Below are 18,250 nucleotides of genomic sequence, written 5' to 3' on the forward strand. Positions count from 1 at the left end.
AAACCCAAAGAGGCCCATGTCACAACACATCATAATTAAAATGTCAAAGGTTAAATACAAATAAAGAATATTAAAAGCATCAAGAGAAAAGCACCCATAAGACTGGCAGCTGATTTCTCAAAAGAAATTATGCAGGACAGAGGGCTTGGCACCGAGTATTTGATGTGATGGAAACCCAGGATCTACAACCAAGAATACTTTATCCAGCAAAGCTATCATTTAGAGTCAAAGGACAGATGAAGAGCTTCCCAGACAAAAATATGCTAAGTGAATTTATCAAGCCTGTATTATAGAAAATGTTTGGAAGGACTTCTTTAAGAAGAAAAAACATGTGTCAAAAACAGGAATAAAGAATGATAATAACTACATTCCTATCAGCAAGTACCTCAAATGTAAAAGAATTAAGTGCTTCAATCAAAAGATGAGTGGCTGAATGGATAAGAAAACAAGACCTCTACATATGCTGCCTACAGGAGACTCACTTCAGATTAAAAGGCACACACAGACTAAAATGAAGGGGATGAAAAGATATTGCCTTAATGGACCTAGAAGGTTTTGCACTGAATGAAATAGGTCAGATAAAGACAAATATCTTATGATTTCACGTACATGTAGAATCTAAAGAACAAAATAAACAAACAACAAAAGCAGAAATAAACTCATAGATACAGAGAATATTTTGAGGGCTACTAGATGGGAGGGAAGTTAGGGGGGATGGCAAAAAAAAGCAAAAAGATTAAGAGGTACAAATGGATAGCTGCAGAATAGACATGGAGATATAGAGTGTAGCATGGTTAATGATGTAATAAATATGTAAGGGGGAAGAAGGATACTAGATTTAGTGAGGTGATCACTTTGCAAATTATGTGGATCTCTGATCACTATGCTATACAACTGAAACTGGTATATTATTGTATGCCAACTATAATTGAAAAAACTCATTGAATTGTACAATGTAAACACAAGCAAATAATTTTTTATTATATTTCAATAAAGCTAGAAAAAATTTTAAAAAAAACCTCTTTACCAAAAAAAAAAAAAGAACTCAGGAAACAAGAATGAGAACCAGAGTCTTATTTTTGCTAATAACTCATGATATCACAAGTGGCCAAAGCTGAGCTATATTATTACACCATAATATGGGACAAGACAAAATTGAAATTGTTTAGAGATATCAAGTGGCACGTTGATTCCATCTGCTTACTAGTGGAAGCCAACAAATGCTGGAGCTGCATTCTGGCCCTCCTACTGCCAGGATGCTGACAGTAATACCAGCTCCTGTCACCCTGCTGCTACATCCACCGGCATCATCAAATAAGGTCTGTGGGGCCTAAATGCTATGACCCAGGCTTCAGTTCAGAAATATAAAATACCAGCCACTACACCACAATCCCATTTCATAAGCTGTATTTTGCCAATGAAAATCACATGAAAATTAAATTAGCTCATTTGTTTCTATATTTTCTCCAATGTTCTGGTCAACAGACAACTGATAGTTAGGAAAACATTCTTTAAGCTGGGTTCAATAGCAATCTATCCTTTAATAATATGTAGTATACCACGAGAAAATTTTACAAAACACTGATAGAAATTTCTTTCTGAGGTGGCTCATAACATATTATGAGTTATAAACAGAGAATGGACTTCTATTTGTCCTATAAATCAAATCTTTTTCTCAACTGATTTTTTTTAATTATAGTAAAATATATATAACACAAAATTGACTATTTTAATCATTTTTAAATGTAGAGTTAAGTGGTATTTAAGTACATTCAAATTATTGTACAAATGTCACTACCATTCACCTTCAGAACTTTTCTATCACCCCATACAGAAACTCTGTGTCCATTAACTAACTTTCCATTCTGATTCATCCAACCCCTAGCAACCACCATTCTAGTTTCTGTCACTGTGAATTTCACTAATCTAAGTACCTCATATGAATGGAATCATAGAATATTTGTTCTTTTGTGATTAACTTCCTTCACTTAGCATAATGTCTTCAAGTTTCATCCATGTTCTAGCATGTATCAATATTTTATTGCCTTTTTTAAATGGTTGAATATTTTGTTGTATGCATATATCACATTTTGTTTATCCATTTGTCCATCTATAGACACTCAGTTGCTTCTACATTTTAGCTATTGAGAATAATTCTGCTATGGACACGGGTGTACAAGTACTTCTTAGAGTATTTACTTTCAATATACTCAGAAGCAGAATTTCAGAATATCGTAATTCTACTTTTAATTTTTGAAAAACTTCCATAGTGTTTTCCATAGCAGCTGCACCATTTTACATTCCCACTAACAGTGCGCAAGTGTTCCAACTTCTCCATGTCATCACGGATGCTTATTATTTTCAGGTTTTTCTCAGTAATAGGTATCCTAATAGGTACGAAGTCATATCTCGTTGTGGTTTTGACCTGCATTTCCCTAATAATTAGTGTTATTGAGCATCTTTTCAAATGCTTATTGCTATTTGTTTATCTTCTTTGGAGAAATATCTATTCAAGTACTTTGCCCATTTTTGAATCTAGATGTTTAATTTTTTGTTGTTGAATTTTGGGAGTTCTCCATACATTCTAGGTATTAATCCCTTATCAGATTTTTCTATTTCTGTAAAAAGTCATTAGAATTTTGGTAGGAATAGCATTGAATTTGTACATCACCAAGGGTAATATTGACATCTTAACAATGCTAAGGCTTCCAAACCATAAACACGAGATGTCTTTCTTTTTTGTTTGTCTATTCTTTAATTTCTTTCAACAATGTTTTATAGTTTTCAGTGTACAAGTCTTTTACCTCCTTGATTAAGTTAATTCATCAATATTTTGTTCTTTTTGATACTATTGTAAATGGAATTATTTTTTAATTTACTTTTCAAATTGTTCATTGTTAATGTACAGAAGTGCAACTAAATTTCTGCATTTTTATTTTGTATACTATTACTTTGCTGAATTTATTAGTTCAGCAGTTTTTTATGTGAAATTATTAGGCTTTTCTTCATATAAGGTCATATCATCTGCAAACAAAGATGATTTTATTTCTCTTTTCCAATTTGGATAGCTTGTATTTCTTTTTTTTGCCTCACTTCTCTGACTAAAACTTCCAATACTATGTTGAATAGAAATGCCAAGAGTGAGCACCCTTGTCTTACTCTTGATCCTAGAGGAAAAGCTTTCAGTCTTTCATCATTGACTATGATGTTAGCTATGGCTTTTTTTATCTATGGTTTTTATTATATTAGCCTACTTTTCTTCTATTCCAGGTTTGTTGACTGTCTTTATCAGGAAGGAGCGTTAAATTTTGTCAAATATTTTTTCCACATCAATTAAGATAATTATGTATTTTTCCCCTTATTTCTGTTAATGTGGTTATTATACTGATTATTTTTGTATGTTGACTCATCCTTGGATTCCAGAAATAAATCTTACTTGTTCATTGTACATAATTCTCTTACTATTCTGCTGAATTCATTTTGCTGGTATTTTGTTAAGTATCCATCAGGAATATCGGTCTGTAGTTTTATTGTATTGTCTTTCTCTGGCTTTTGTATCAGCGTAATGCTGGTCTCACAGAATGAATTTGAAAGTTTTCTCTCTTCTTCGGTTTTTGGAAGAGTTTGAAAAAGATTAGCATTAGCTCTTTCTTATTTTGTAGAATTCACCAAAAAAGCTGTCAAATCCAGGGCTTTTCTTTATCAGGAGATTTTTGGATTATTGATTAATGTCCTTAATAGTTATAGGACTATTCAAATTTTCTGTTTCTTTGGGTTCAGTCATAGGTTTTGAGTACCTAGAAACTTGTCAATTTCACCTAGGTTATCATTTGTTGGCGTATAATTGTTTATAGTACTCTCCTACAATCCTTTTTATACTACAGAATAGATAGTAATGTCCCCACTTACATTTTGGATTTTAGTAATTTGAGTCTTCTCTCTGTTTTTCTTAATCAATCTAGCTAAAGTTTTATCAATTTTGTTTATCTTTTTGAGAAACCAACCTTTAGTTCCATTGATTTTTCTCTATTATTTTTCTGATCTCTATTTTATTTATCTCTGCTTTGATCGTTATTATTCCCTTGCTCTGCTAGCTTTGGGTTTAATTTGTCCTTATAAATATAATTAATTTTTAAATTCTGCTTAATATCATCCCTAATGTCATCCACCTCTCCCAAACACTACTTTCTTACAGTACTTTTTTCTACCTTGTATTATTGTTATTTATGCAGTTCCCCAACCCCCTTCTAATCTGTAAGGTCATCAAGGCCAGAATTAATGTCTGGTTCATTTTTGTAGACCTATAGACCAATACTTTGGTCATAAGACAAGAATTTAAAGTCATTTAATGCCTATTATATATGAGGTATTATGCCAAGTGCTTTCCACACAGTATCATTAAATCATCCCACAACATCTCTATTTTACAGATGAGAAAACTTAGGCTCAAAAGGAAAATAACCTGCCAAACTCATATGGCTACCAAGTAACATAAACAGGATGTAAACCAAGGTCTGCATGACCACAAAGAACATACTTCCCTATTAAGTTATATCCCACTTCCTCATTCATTTATTCAACCAATATGTATTAACTATCTATTATATGTGTCAAAAACTGTTCTGGTATTGAAGATACATTAATGAACAAGAGACAAAGATCCTTTCCTTATGAAGCTTATGTTCTATTGAGAGAAAAGACAACAAAGGGCAGGTAGTATGTGGTATTAAATAGGGTGTTCAGGATAAGCAGACTTGAATAGAGGTGGAACAGCTAAAGCAAGAACCATATGCAGGATGTGGCTTTTGGGTTTATGGATAGGCAAGGGGTCAGTGTGCCCACAGCAGAGTTTGTGAAGGGGAATTTAATAAGAGAGGAAGAAGTCAAAGAGATAACAAGGTAATAGAGTAATAGAATAAATTTAAGTAAATGTTCTTTTATGATTATGCAATATTTCACATATTTAATGTACATTTAATATATATATATTTTTTAAATAACCTTAATATAAACCCCTTTGTACCCATCTCATTTTTTAAAAAAAATTGCATGCCACTTTCTCCATCCAGAGAAAACAACTTTTCTAATTTTGTTAATTCTCTATACATTATATTATTTAATTTAGCTTAGATTGGACATTTATATTAACTGAATCAAACCATATGTATTTTTTGTCCATTGATTTTTTTCAACCTATATTTCCTGTCTGCCATTCTTATATATATTTACAGCTATAATTCATTAGTTTACACTTTTACATTATGTTAATTCATTGGGTGGAAATACAGTAATTTATCCATTATATCTTCAAGGGACATATAGGCTTTTTCTCCCTAGGGTTTTGCTATTACAAATATAGCTATGAACATTCTTGTATATGTCTCCTGTGAACATGTTTAAGAGTTTAGGGTTTTTTTTTAAGTATGTAAGGGTGAAATATCTGAGTTATGGGGAATGTATATGAGCAGTTTTGCTGGTTAATGTTTACTGTTCATCGAAGCGATTTAGATTCATAAGCATTCCAAACATACAATAAGCATCTAATAAGTATTTGAAGAAAGAAGGGACTTTAAAATTTTTATTTTACTTTGAAATAATATTACATTTTTAGAAAGTTATAAAGATAAAGAGTTCCCCTATGCCCTCCATCCAGCTTTCACTAATGTTAGCATCTTGTATAACCATGGTACATTTATCAAACTAAGAAGTTAACATTGATACAATGCTATTAGCTAAACTACAGAGTATATTTGGATTTCATAAGTTTTTCTAACAATATCCTTTTTCTATTTGAAGAGCCAATCCAGAATACCACACTGCATTTAGCTGTCATGTCTGCTTAGTCTCTTCCAATCTGTGACAGCTTTTTTCTGTCTTTCATTGTTACTTATAACTTTGACATTTGGGGAGAGTAGTAGTCAGATATTTTGTAGAATGTTCCTCAATTTGAGTTTGCTGATTTTTTCTCATAATGGATTTGTGAAGAATATACTACAGAGATGAATTACTCTTCTCATTGTATCATATCAGGGGGTACATGATATGAACATGATATTACTGATGATGCCAACCTTATCACTTGATTGTTTCACAGTAAAGTTACTATTTTTCCCTTTCTTATACACTAGTCATTACCAGAAAGTCACTAAACCTAGTCCACCTCACAGACAGGGAACTTAAACTCCACCTCCTGAAGGAGTATCAAAGAATTTGTAGACATGTGTTCAGTTCACCACAGTTATTAACAAATATTTGGGAGGAAGATATTTGAGCAAATATCCCATTGCTCCTTACTATTCCAGCCACTAATTTCAGCATTCACCCATGAATCTGACTTGCAGCAGTTATTAGCGTTCTAGTGGTCTTTTCTCATTGCCCTCATTCCTTCTATATTTACTATTTGGAATTCTTCTGTAAGAAAGATATGTCATTTCACCACTTAATTATTTATTCAATCATTTATTCATATCAATATAAACTTATGGGTATTTATTTTATTTTGGTGGGGAATGTGATGCAGATGTACTTATTATTTATTTTATTACTTGAATTATTCCAGCTTTGGACATTGGGAGCTCCTACAAGTCTGCTCCTGTGTTCTTTTGACATGTCCTATTCCTCCCCCGACCCTTACTTTGTGGGACCACAAAATGCTCTAGGCTCATCATGAATTTTCCTTGCCCTGACCCAAGAATCAGCTATGTCTCTAGTTCAGAAGGGATAATTTTTAAGTTATTTTCCACGTGCTATTAATGTGTAATTCCTAGATTATTTCTATAATATAATTAATGCTATAATTCACTATAGATGATCTATAATTGAGCAATATATATTATAGTACTTAGGGTAATAGACCATGTTAAAACAGAACATGAATCCATCAACGATGCTTCACCTTTCTTTCTTTTCTAGCACACACCTACATAATCCATATGGGCTCTACAGACCATAAAATGTCATGATTCTACAGTGAAAGACAAAAGAAAAATGACGATCCCATGAGGAACTTTTCCTTGGGTCAGAGAGTTGTTTCATTTTGCCAAAAATATATTTAACCCATTGTTGCCTTTTATTTCATCTTTTTTAGCCCTCCCATAGTTTAGCACTATTCCTTACATTTTATCACCTTTCAAATAAAATTTTAAGTATCTTTTGCTGTATCACGTTACTATACAAATAAGGTAATAAAAATTTAGAACAATGAATTCTACTTACTTATAGAGTTTATATCTTCTTGACATTAACCTAATATGGTCTACTGCTGCCTAAATCATTAGTCATCAAACAATTTAAACACTAGAACAGTGGTTCTTGATAGATGGGGATTTTCCCCCATAGGGGATATTTGGTAATATCTAGAGACATTTTTCATAGTGACAACTGGGATGCTACTGCCATTTAGTGGGTAGAGTCTTAGAATGCGGCTAAACATCCTACAATGCACAAGAGGCCTCTACAACAAGGAAATATTCAGCCCCAAATTCAACAGTGCCAAATCCTGCACTAAAGGACGTTTCATTTTTCAAATTGGTTAAATAACAGATATTTTCTTTCAAAACACTTAAAGAAAATATTAGCAAATACCAAAGACTATTTCCACTAAAAAGTTGAGTCAATAAAGATTTTCTAAAAGAATCCCATGATGTAATAAGAAGGATCACTGAGGCTACAAAACATCAAGAAAGCAAAGGCAGATTTAAAGGCTCATGCTGCATCTTAACTTATCCCATTTTCAATGTTATTTATTTGATTCACCCAAAACTCAAATGCATCAGACAAATAAACTGTTAAATACATGGATTATCACTAAGTTTCTACTTTAAAAAAAAAAAAAAACACTAATACTCTGTTGGCTAATAAGATATGATTTTAGTGTGATGTAGGAATGAGAATTCGGGGATGGGAGATAGAAGCTAGAAGTCTCGTTATAGCACCATCTCTTGCTGACTATGTGACTCTGGGCAAGTCATGTAACTTTCTTGAGACCGTTTTTCATCTGGAAACTTTCCTATAAAGTTGTTAATAAAATGTAAATGCTAATGCCTGCTTTACCTATATCACAGGATCATTATGAGAATTAGACGTTTTTAAATGCACTTTCTCTTTACGTATTTGAGTACTGATAGCTTCTCAAAATATCTTTCCTACACTTCACATATAATATTGTGGGGAAAACAATGCCTTTATAAGACTAATGAAAAGTAGATTCCTAAAGAGAAGAGGTTGAGCATCCCCATGTAAAGGTATTATTGAGTTCTTATAATTGACTAATTTCTTTTCTTCTTCAAGGGTCCCATTAGAGTGTGAAAACATATTGAAAAATATATATATTACAGAGAAGCCACAAACTGAGCAAAAATATTTGCAAAACATATCTTAAATATACAAAGAACTCTTAAAGCTCAACAATAAGAAAATAAACAAGCCAATTTAAAAATGTGAAAAAGATCTGAATAGACACCTCCTCAAAGAAAGTAAATATAAATGCAATGGTCAACATCACTTGTCATTAGAGAATTGCAAATTATAACAGCAATGAGATACCACTGCCTACCTATTAGAATGGGTAAAGTTCTATAATAAATTGACAATACGAATTGCTGGCAAGAATGTGCAGCATCAAGTACTCTCATTCATTGCCAGTGTAATGCAAAAGAGTAAAGCCACTTTGGAAGACAGTTTTGACAGTTTCTTACAAAGCTAAACATATTCTTACTATAGGATCCAGCACTCACATTCCTAGGTACTTACCCAACTAGTTTGAAACTTAAGTTCTCACAAACATCTGCTTGCAAATGTTTCTACAGCTTTATTTATAATTTCTCAAAACTAGAAACAATGAAGATGTCTTTCAATATGTGAATGAATAAATAAATATCTATACAACGTATATCTATACAGGGAAATATTATTCCATAATAAAAAGAAATGAGCTATCAATACACTCAAAGATATGGATGAACATTAAATATATATTGCTATGTGGAAAAATCCAGTCTGAAAAGTCTACATACTATATAGTTTCATTTATATGGTATTGTGTATTTTAGATATGTCCTTTTTCAGATATGGAAAAAGCAAAAATATAGCAATAGTAAAAAGATCAATGGTTACCAGGGGTTTGGGAGGGTTGACTAGGTGAATCACAGAGAATTTTATTAGTTCAATGAAACTATTCTATCTGATATTGTAACAGTGGATACATAATACTTTGCATTTGCCAAAACCTGCAAAACTTTACTGAACAAAGAGAAAGCCTTAATGTATGCAAACACTTCGAAATAATTTAGGAGGTCGGGGATCCCACAGAGGACTGCAGACTGTGATAAAAGAATCTAAGTGTATTATGAATGTATGAAATAACCTTACTGAAAAGGAAGCAGGGGCATGGTGCTAATCTAAGCGTTTTGAGGAATGAGTGGAGTCTATGAGACTGAAGGCAACAGGAACTGCACATATGTATGGTACTGTAATCAATAAAGTTGTTTCCTATGGAGGTACAGGTTAATAATTCTAATTACACTGTGCAAGTATATTGAAATTGAATAATTAAGTAAATGAATCATGGATGGTAGGAACCAGGTTTCTCACTATTGAAGGGGGAATTTATAGATAAGCAATGAGAAGAGGCTAGAATAATCCACATAGTAATGAATTAGATTTAGATATTTCAGTATGAACTCATGTTTAGCTTAATATAGAAAGGTTTGATTACATGTAGAAATATTTATAGATATGTGTGTGTATGGTTTTGTATATACACACATATTTCCTTGATCTGTCAGCTGAGAGTGTCTAGAAGCAATAACATCCCAATAGCAGCAAGAATACTTACCACTCAAATCTTGGCCTCTAATATCATTCCAATAAAAGGAATCTGGGCTCCTTAGAGAAGTGGTTGATTTTCAGGTACTATAAGATCATCTATAATGCTGGAGATTAAGAAAATGTTCAAAAAAAAAAAAAAATGATGAGTGTTTGTCAAAGGGACACAAGAATTCCCAATGACCAAAGCTAGGGTAATCTGAACAACGAAATAAATAATATAATAGTGGATTATAATCCAGAGTATAAAATAAGTATCCATAAGTCCATGCTAATATTCATAAATGATAGAATAAATAATTAAATGGGGAATAAGACAAATTCTCTCACAGAGGTGGAGCATAACTTCTTACTCCTTAAGTGTAGGCTATACAAAAGGACTTCCTTACAAAGAATACACTATGGAAACAAGAAAAAAGACTAAGTTTACCAGACAAATACTATCTTAGCCAGATGACCAAGGTCAACATCAACAGTGGTAAGTCATGTTGATACTATGTACTGTACTCTTGATGTGCTGTGATGACAATGGCATTTTGCCTCTGAGGTTCTCCTCCCTAAAACCCATAACTCCAGTCTAATCATGAGAAAAACAAGAGAAAAACTCCAGGAGAGGAGCTTCCTACAGTATGCCTGATCAATACTCCTCAAAAGGAAATGGCATTGGAGAAGGGGTCCATTTCAGGGTCATCCACAGCAAAGAAAGCTTGAGAAACTGTCACAGCCAAGGGGAGCCTAAGGAGACCTGACAACTAAATGTAACATGATATCTAGATCATATCCTGGAAAAGAAAATATAACATTCCATGAAAACTAAGTAAATTTAAATAAAAAATGGACTTTAGTTAATAATAATGTATCAATATTGGTTCACTAACTATAATAGGTGCACCATAATAATGCAATGTAATCATGGGGGATGTTAATGATAAGGGACATAGTGAGGAGTATATGTGAACTTGTTATACTCAAAGTTTACAATGTAAATATAAAATATAAACTAAAAAGTAATCAATGTAAAACATCATTAGAGAGAGCAAAAATGAATTAATCCGTAATTGCCCTTCTTCACAAGCATCTGGTTTTACTAACAGAAGATGAGACCAGAAGACTAATTTTTAAATTTGCTCAGTAGTCTACCCTGGGGCATCTGGAGCTATCATTCAGTCATCAGCCATTTATAAAAGCTAATAGAAAGCTGTCAGCGGTTAAGTACATATCAGAATACATATCAGACAGAATGTGCCTCATGGACAGTAAGAAGGGAATAAGCTAGAAAATGTTTCCTTTCATATAAAAAGTGAGCCTGATTTTTATTTCCTACTTCTCTCACAAAGGACAAAGGGCAAAGGACCTTTACTCATAACACTGAGTAAGGCTCACAAGAATCTTCTGGAATAAATGAAGGTCATTTGGCGACCTTTCCTCCCGGAGCATTGGGGCCCTGGTGAAGTTTATGTGCTTCTGAACATCCCCTTCTCCAATGCCAGCATCTGGTAATCTACCAGATGTTTCAAAATACACACTCAAACATTTCCTTAAAACAGCCGATTAAAAAGTGTAAATTTTTAAATTTGTCAGAATGAGGCTGGCTAAGGCCATTTGCTAGAAAATGTGGTGGGATTACCTACAATCCTTCCCTCTCCCTCCACCTAATCTACTCATATCAGCATCAGACTTACTGCATAAAATGAAACTAGTTGTTCACTTAGACCAGGGGTCCCCAATCCCAGGCTGCGGACAGGTACCAGTCCATGCAAGCGAGCTAAGCAAAGCTTCAAGTGAAGCTTCATCTGTGTTTGCAGCTACTCCCCAGTGCTAGCATCACCACCTCAGCTCCACCTCAGATCATCAGGCATTAGATTCTCATAGGAGCACCGGTCCTTGGTGCCAAAAAGGTTGGAAACCACTAACTTGAACCAAAGATCAGTTTGGTTTCGTAACCAGTAGCTTCAAGATAACATAATTCCTTCCTTCCCCAGGTTCCACCCCAGAAATAGTTTCCTGACTCAGAGAAATTTCCCCCTCACCTAAGTACAAGTTTTTCCCTTCTAGGAAATCACCAGAAATGCTGTTTCCAGTAGGACTGCTTTTCAATGATCCAATGCACTTGAAACTGAATCCCTTCCATAAAAGGGAGGAGGATCATGAAGGCATTTATCCAATAGCAAATCTTGAAAACACCTAAAATGTTGAACTAAAAAACTCATTTTACTATTCCTTTTCCCCACCCCACAGGTAGACACACTAATACTGAGTGACGTATCATAAGTATACATAAAGATCCCAATTAAAACAAATAATTAAAACTCAGTCTGTGGTGCTAATCACTGATCTCTCTTTGGTCCAAATTCAATTTCGTTTCATTGGAGCATCACTCTCTTCCCCTCACTTCACAATACCATTAGAAAGACTTTCATGTCTGTGCACTCTAAGCTCTTCGGGATGGCATCGCAGGAGCAAAAGGGACCGTGAGAAAAGGACCCTCAAATTCAGTGAACATACAGAGGCAGTTCATGTGTTCTGCGGTTTGATCCTGACATCGGGTTATCGAAATTGAAGATGGAAAACCCATATTGAGTCATTCAGTTCTCTCCCTCAAGGGCAGTAGGTTATGCCAGAAAGCATATTATTTAGCACTTTGTCTGGTTCTATTCTAAATAGCCCTTCCTTGGAGGCCTATTAATTCCAATCTGGCAAGGATATCATTACAGATGGAGGGTTTTATCTTGGTTGGTCATTTCTTCCACAAAATGCACATTCTCCTATTGAGATATTTAACAATAAAGCTTACCAAATGACATGAAGACAGTGCAGTATTGGAGAAAGAGAAAATGTGGAGCACGAAGCAAATTGTCCCGACATGGCCCCCAATGCTTACTCTGACTCACCTGGACAAGAGCTTGCTGAGGCTACTCTCCACCTTCTCCCTGGAGGAAAGGGCTATTCAAGCTCAGCTTCCCACAGATCTAGTGGCCTAGTCCCCGTTTCCCCACAGTAACATATCACAGGCCTCGAGATCTCCAGGTGCAGTTAATGTTCCCAGGCAACCCTCGTAAATAGCTGACACTCCCATCTGGACTACCTGATTATCCCCTATCTACAATTTGCTCTCAGCTGCCCTATTAGAAAGGAAGAGTGCCCCAACTAGCATGCAAATACATGCTACTTGTCAGCAAAGTACCTTGGCCCTAGTATTGTCTCCATGGGAAAAATGAGAGAGTGGGAGACCCTTGCTTTTTCCCCTCTCCAGCTTTGTGTGTACCTTCCCCAACATGGCAGATTCCCTAACCCATGCCATGCCCGGAGCTGGTACACAACAGAGAGTGACTCAGATGGGGCCCTCTTTGAACAACAAAGACTGAGGTCAACAGAGCCAAGTACTTGGCCAAATATATGCTCTTATGTTCATCAGCTATGTAATCCTCAATTTCCTCAACTAGAAATAATGTCTGTCCCATCAACTAGGATATATCAATTAGGATAACGTATCCTAAGTACATGGTTATGGTTGACACATTAAAGAAACTCAATAAATGATATCTACTATTGTTGTTGTAATTATTCTGAGCAGTAGAAATGAACAAGTACCCCCTCCAAACTTATGAATATTATTTTTTTAAATATGTAACCTAAAATGTACAGAGTTTGGTTTATTACATAGAAATCTGCAAAAGTCCATGGAATCTATGATAATGACAAAGCAATGCTTACTGGTGATACAAGTGAGGGACAAAATAAGTACTCATCTGGCTCTTGGCACATTAGTGCATCAACCCCCCTACTGACAAGATGAAAAATCCAGATATGCATGATGTTCACCAAGACATAAGCTCCAAAATCACTTTCGACTTGTCTCCAAATCTGGGACCTTGAGAGGTTTAATTGCCTGCAGTCACTTAACACTGCTCAGCAGGTACACAGGAAGCATCAGTCACCCTTAAATGCTGTTTTAAATGCTATGGAACCAGAAAATGTCAAATATGTGAGCATATGTGAGATGTGAAGGTGTGAAGGAGTATGAAAGCACAAAGTATGAACATTCAAGAACTTGAAGTGTGTGATAATCTTTCAGACAAAACAAGAAAGGACCTGGCCTCTTTCTAATCACCATTAAGACTTTATGTGGAGCTCAGAGATATTCTGGCTCCATTCCTAAATCTCTTGGGCCTGCCCCAGGTCTTTATCCATAAAGCCACACTAGAAGAAAAACAACAGAAGATCATGAGTTTAAACAGCTTAAAATAAATTGGCATTGGGCATTAAAGGCCTAAATTCCTCTATCCACGTTTGCAGCATCTTAAATTAAATTAATACAAAATCCAACAATGCAATGGAACGAGAGGCCTCTTACTAGGAGCATACATAAAGATGAAGTAGAAGGCAATGAATTAAGGTCTGGGTACATTTTAACTAATCAGACTTACACGAAAGGGAAGCAGATTTGGCAATATTACTTCAGGTAACACAGTATTTAAAGCATTTTAAATTAAGAGAACATTGTGTTATGTTATATTGGTAAGCTAATTATAAAGATATGACATTTATAAACTTTAATATATCAACTAAAAAATGCTCAAAATGTGTAGAACAAAAACATATTGACCTATGGCAGAAATTGATGTTTCTAACCCACTGCTACCAATATATACAGATCCCAATTTCAAAAATAAAACAAAATAAAATAAGGACCAAAAAAAGAATAAGTATTATAACTGATGAGGTAGAACTAATGGAATATGCCAACTTCCCTATCTTAAAATTCAAGCACTCTTCCTCTTTCATAAAATAAAAAATATCAGATTCTTTCAAGGAATTATTATGGCAAAGAGTTGATAAAAACATTTACCCAAATGAACCATTAAAATGTTAAGTGATGGTGGTACACATGATGATTTAACTGCTGCTTGCATGCTTTGCTAGGCTCCATAATTCAGATATTTGTGTTTTAACTTTTACGACCTCTGGGCTGCAATAATAATTTTATAGTTTGCTGTGGAACTGCACCAAATCTATAAAATCTGCAAAAGTCCTCAAATTCCACATATGTGGACTGTCACTGGCCCTAATAATTGCTCTCCACGTTTGGCACCAAATTCTTAACAAAGAAAAAACAAATACACCACATGCTGTAGCAAAATAAATGAAAAGTACCTACCAGGAGACTGCTGAGCTGACACTCAGCACCTTCCATAATTCTGCATTTGATTATTTTGTAGACAGCTCTGCCTTTCAATTTCCCAATCAACACATTAACCAGGCATCCTTTTCAAAAATTATTGTCTGTATATCTTGTGAGTCTAAATACTAAAACTATTTCACCAGGAGGGTGGGAATCTTTTTCATGTTTGCTGCAAATGACAAAATCACATAGCTCAATTGAGCCACGGGCATGCAAATTCAGGTGAACCCCAGGAACGTCAGGACCCTGAGTGTGGAGACAGGACCATAAAACTTACACAGCTGTTAACTTTTCCCAGAAAGCAAACTGCTCAGGAGATTAGTAGCTGGTTTTTTCCCCCCTTTTCTTCTCTCTTTTTTCCTTGTTGACATTTAAAACATATGTCCTTCTACCCCACTATTGCTGCCACCACCCCTCCTCCACCAATGAATCAGTTCATTGCGTGAATCAAGGGAGAGACAGCTTGTCGCCGGTTTCTTCTTTATCCAGATGTGATTTACCAGAATAGCAAAGCTCAGGAAGTTGGTTTCACTATAAAGATTATTCAGTGGACATTATTCTCCAACATACATGAGGAATAAAGTGCGTGTGTGTGTGTGGTGTGTGTGTGTTTACATGTGTGTGTGTTTTAATGTGGCAAATTCAAGACCTCAGTGGTTTACAGATTTCTCTAACAGCAAAGTATTACTCTGTAGGAAACAAAAGAGTTGATTTAAGAAAACTTTCGGAAAACTAATATTTTTTTTTATTTGCACTGTGGAAAAAAATTTTCAAGGAAATATAAAAATCTGTTCTCCACAAAGATGTACGTGTGAATGCTCATGAATACAAGCTTGTGTGCTATGGCAATAGTAATAAAAACAAGCAAAACAGGGACCAACTTTACCCTCTCCACCTCCTGCTTCTCCCTCTGAAAATGGTTCCAAAAGTGATAAAATATAATTATCTCTGTAAAATCAATCACAAAAGATTAGAGACAGACACCGAAACATCCTAGATTTCTTTAACTCATCATGAAATGATTCTCCCAATAAGATATCTACATACTTTTATAATCTTTGAACTTTTAAATTTATTTAGTTCCTTTGATTACATTGTAAAATAATTCTTTAACAGTGGATTTCTTTTAAGTTTCAAGGTCTGTGAATTCAATGTGCAGATAAACAATATAATTTATGCTTCTTACAAACCCATTCCTATAATTGTGCAGGTTCCAGTTCAAGTTGGTGACGTAGGAGAATCTTGGGCTCTGTTGTCCCACAGACATCGAATCTGCAGCTATATATAGAACAACTTCCTCAGAAAAAAACCTAAAAACTGTAGCAACTCCTACATATATGGCAAATGAGAGAAGGTCCACATGGGAGCAGATAAGAGAGACTGAGACACAATCTCACCGATAAGCCATCCACACTGTGACCCTGACCCATAGTTAGGAGAGAACTCAAAACTTGGAGCTTCTCCCTAAGTAGCTAACGGTTAAACTCCACATCAAGTAGCCCAACATTTAAGACCTTTGCCTTAAAGATGAGCTCCTAAAACATCTAGCTCAAAACCAATGGGGCTCACATCCACAAGAACCGCAAGGCACCCAGACTTTGTGTGAAAGAGGCCCATTTGCCAATCTTAAAGCATAAACCTGAGGGTCAGGCATCAAATTTAACACACATCTAGAAGCCTACTGGCTAGTGAGTAACATCTTTCTTTTTCTTTATTTTCTCTTTTTTCTTGCCTTTTTTTCCCCTCAGCAGGCATCATCTATATGCTCTCCCTCTTCGTATTCCAACCAGCAGACTCCATCTCCATGTTCCCCCTCTGCCACAGTCCAGATCTCCAGTATCTCCTGAAGGGGAGTTCTTTATATTCACCTGGTGCCCCGTTTCTTATGGCTGGTGCTTCAGTTTTTGTGGTTGCTGTCTAGAGGACAGTCTTTAATCACCTGGTTCTAGACGCCAGGGGAGCTTGTATTCTTGGGTCCCACAGGATTATAACGACCAGAGAAACAGTTCTTGGCAGGCACTGAACGGACAGTCCACTAAAACACACCCCGGTCTTTCTGTGAAAGAGGCCTATTCATTTGCGTAAGAGCTTCAGCCTGAGCGCCAGGCTTCAGGTTTGGCCCACATCTAGGGATCTACGTAGGTGGACACCATTATTACGCACTCCTTCAGCCTCTCTAGAGATCACCGTCATCTCTCAGAAAGGAGCTTATACATTCATGTGGAGTCTCAATTTTTGAGACTGCCACCAAGGAGATACCTGCAGATCGCCTAGCTATAGAGGCCAGTGGGTTTATGCTTGTGGTCCCATATGACTGCATATATTTGCATGCTTTAAAAGCTGCTGCCTGAGGGTCTGGCATGAAATAAGTGCTGAGTGACATCCTCCCCTTTGAGACACTGATTAGTCTAAGCCAACGGTCCTCAAAATTTTGATACCAGGGACCAGTGCTCCTATGAGAATCTAATGCCTGATGATCTGAGGTAGAGCTGAGGCAGTGATGCTAGCGCTGGGAAGTGGCTGCAAATACAGATGAAGCTTCACTGGCTGGCCGCTCACATCCTGCTGTGCGGCCTGGTTCCTAACAGGCCACAGACTGGTACCATTACCAGTCTAAGGCCCAAGGGTTGGCGACCCCTGGTCTAGGCGAACCCTCAACTACTGTGAGCTATTAAAAATATAATAGATTTCTTAGACAATTACAAAGGCAGAGTTGTGATAAACAACCAAGAGCTAGGGCAAGGTCAAACAATAAGGTTCATCTCCTAGTCCAGTCTTCATGACTGGGAGAGGTGACTCTTTTATCTTATGCATAGAAACCAACACAAAGACTCAAGCAAAATGAAGAAACAAAAGAGTATGTTCTGAATTTAAAAAAAAGAAAAAGAAAAAGAAAGAAAGAAACAAGATTAAAACACTCGGAAAAAAAATAAAATAAACAGAGATAATTTACCTCTGTAAAGAAGAATGGATGACCACAGTGAGAACTTCAATAAAGTGATAGAAAGTACCAAACACAGAGCTGGAGAATACAATAACTGAACTGAAAAATAAACCCATTCCTACTCAGAATACCAGAAAGATGAGAGGATATAATGGAAACCCCAGTGGTCTGGAGGTCAGTGGACCCAGTTCTGCAGCCCAGTCGATTGCTTCTGAGGTCACCAGCAAGTCAGAACATGTCTCTTTGTCTGTAAACTGGATGTTAAACCAGGTATTATCTTAGATGCCTCACAGAGTTAA

The sequence above is a fragment of the Pteropus alecto genome, unplaced genomic scaffold, assembly GCF_000325575.1.
Source record: "Pteropus alecto unplaced genomic scaffold, ASM32557v1 scaffold24, whole genome shotgun sequence".
In the NCBI taxonomy this organism is placed as follows: domain Eukaryota; kingdom Metazoa; phylum Chordata; class Mammalia; order Chiroptera; family Pteropodidae; genus Pteropus; species Pteropus alecto.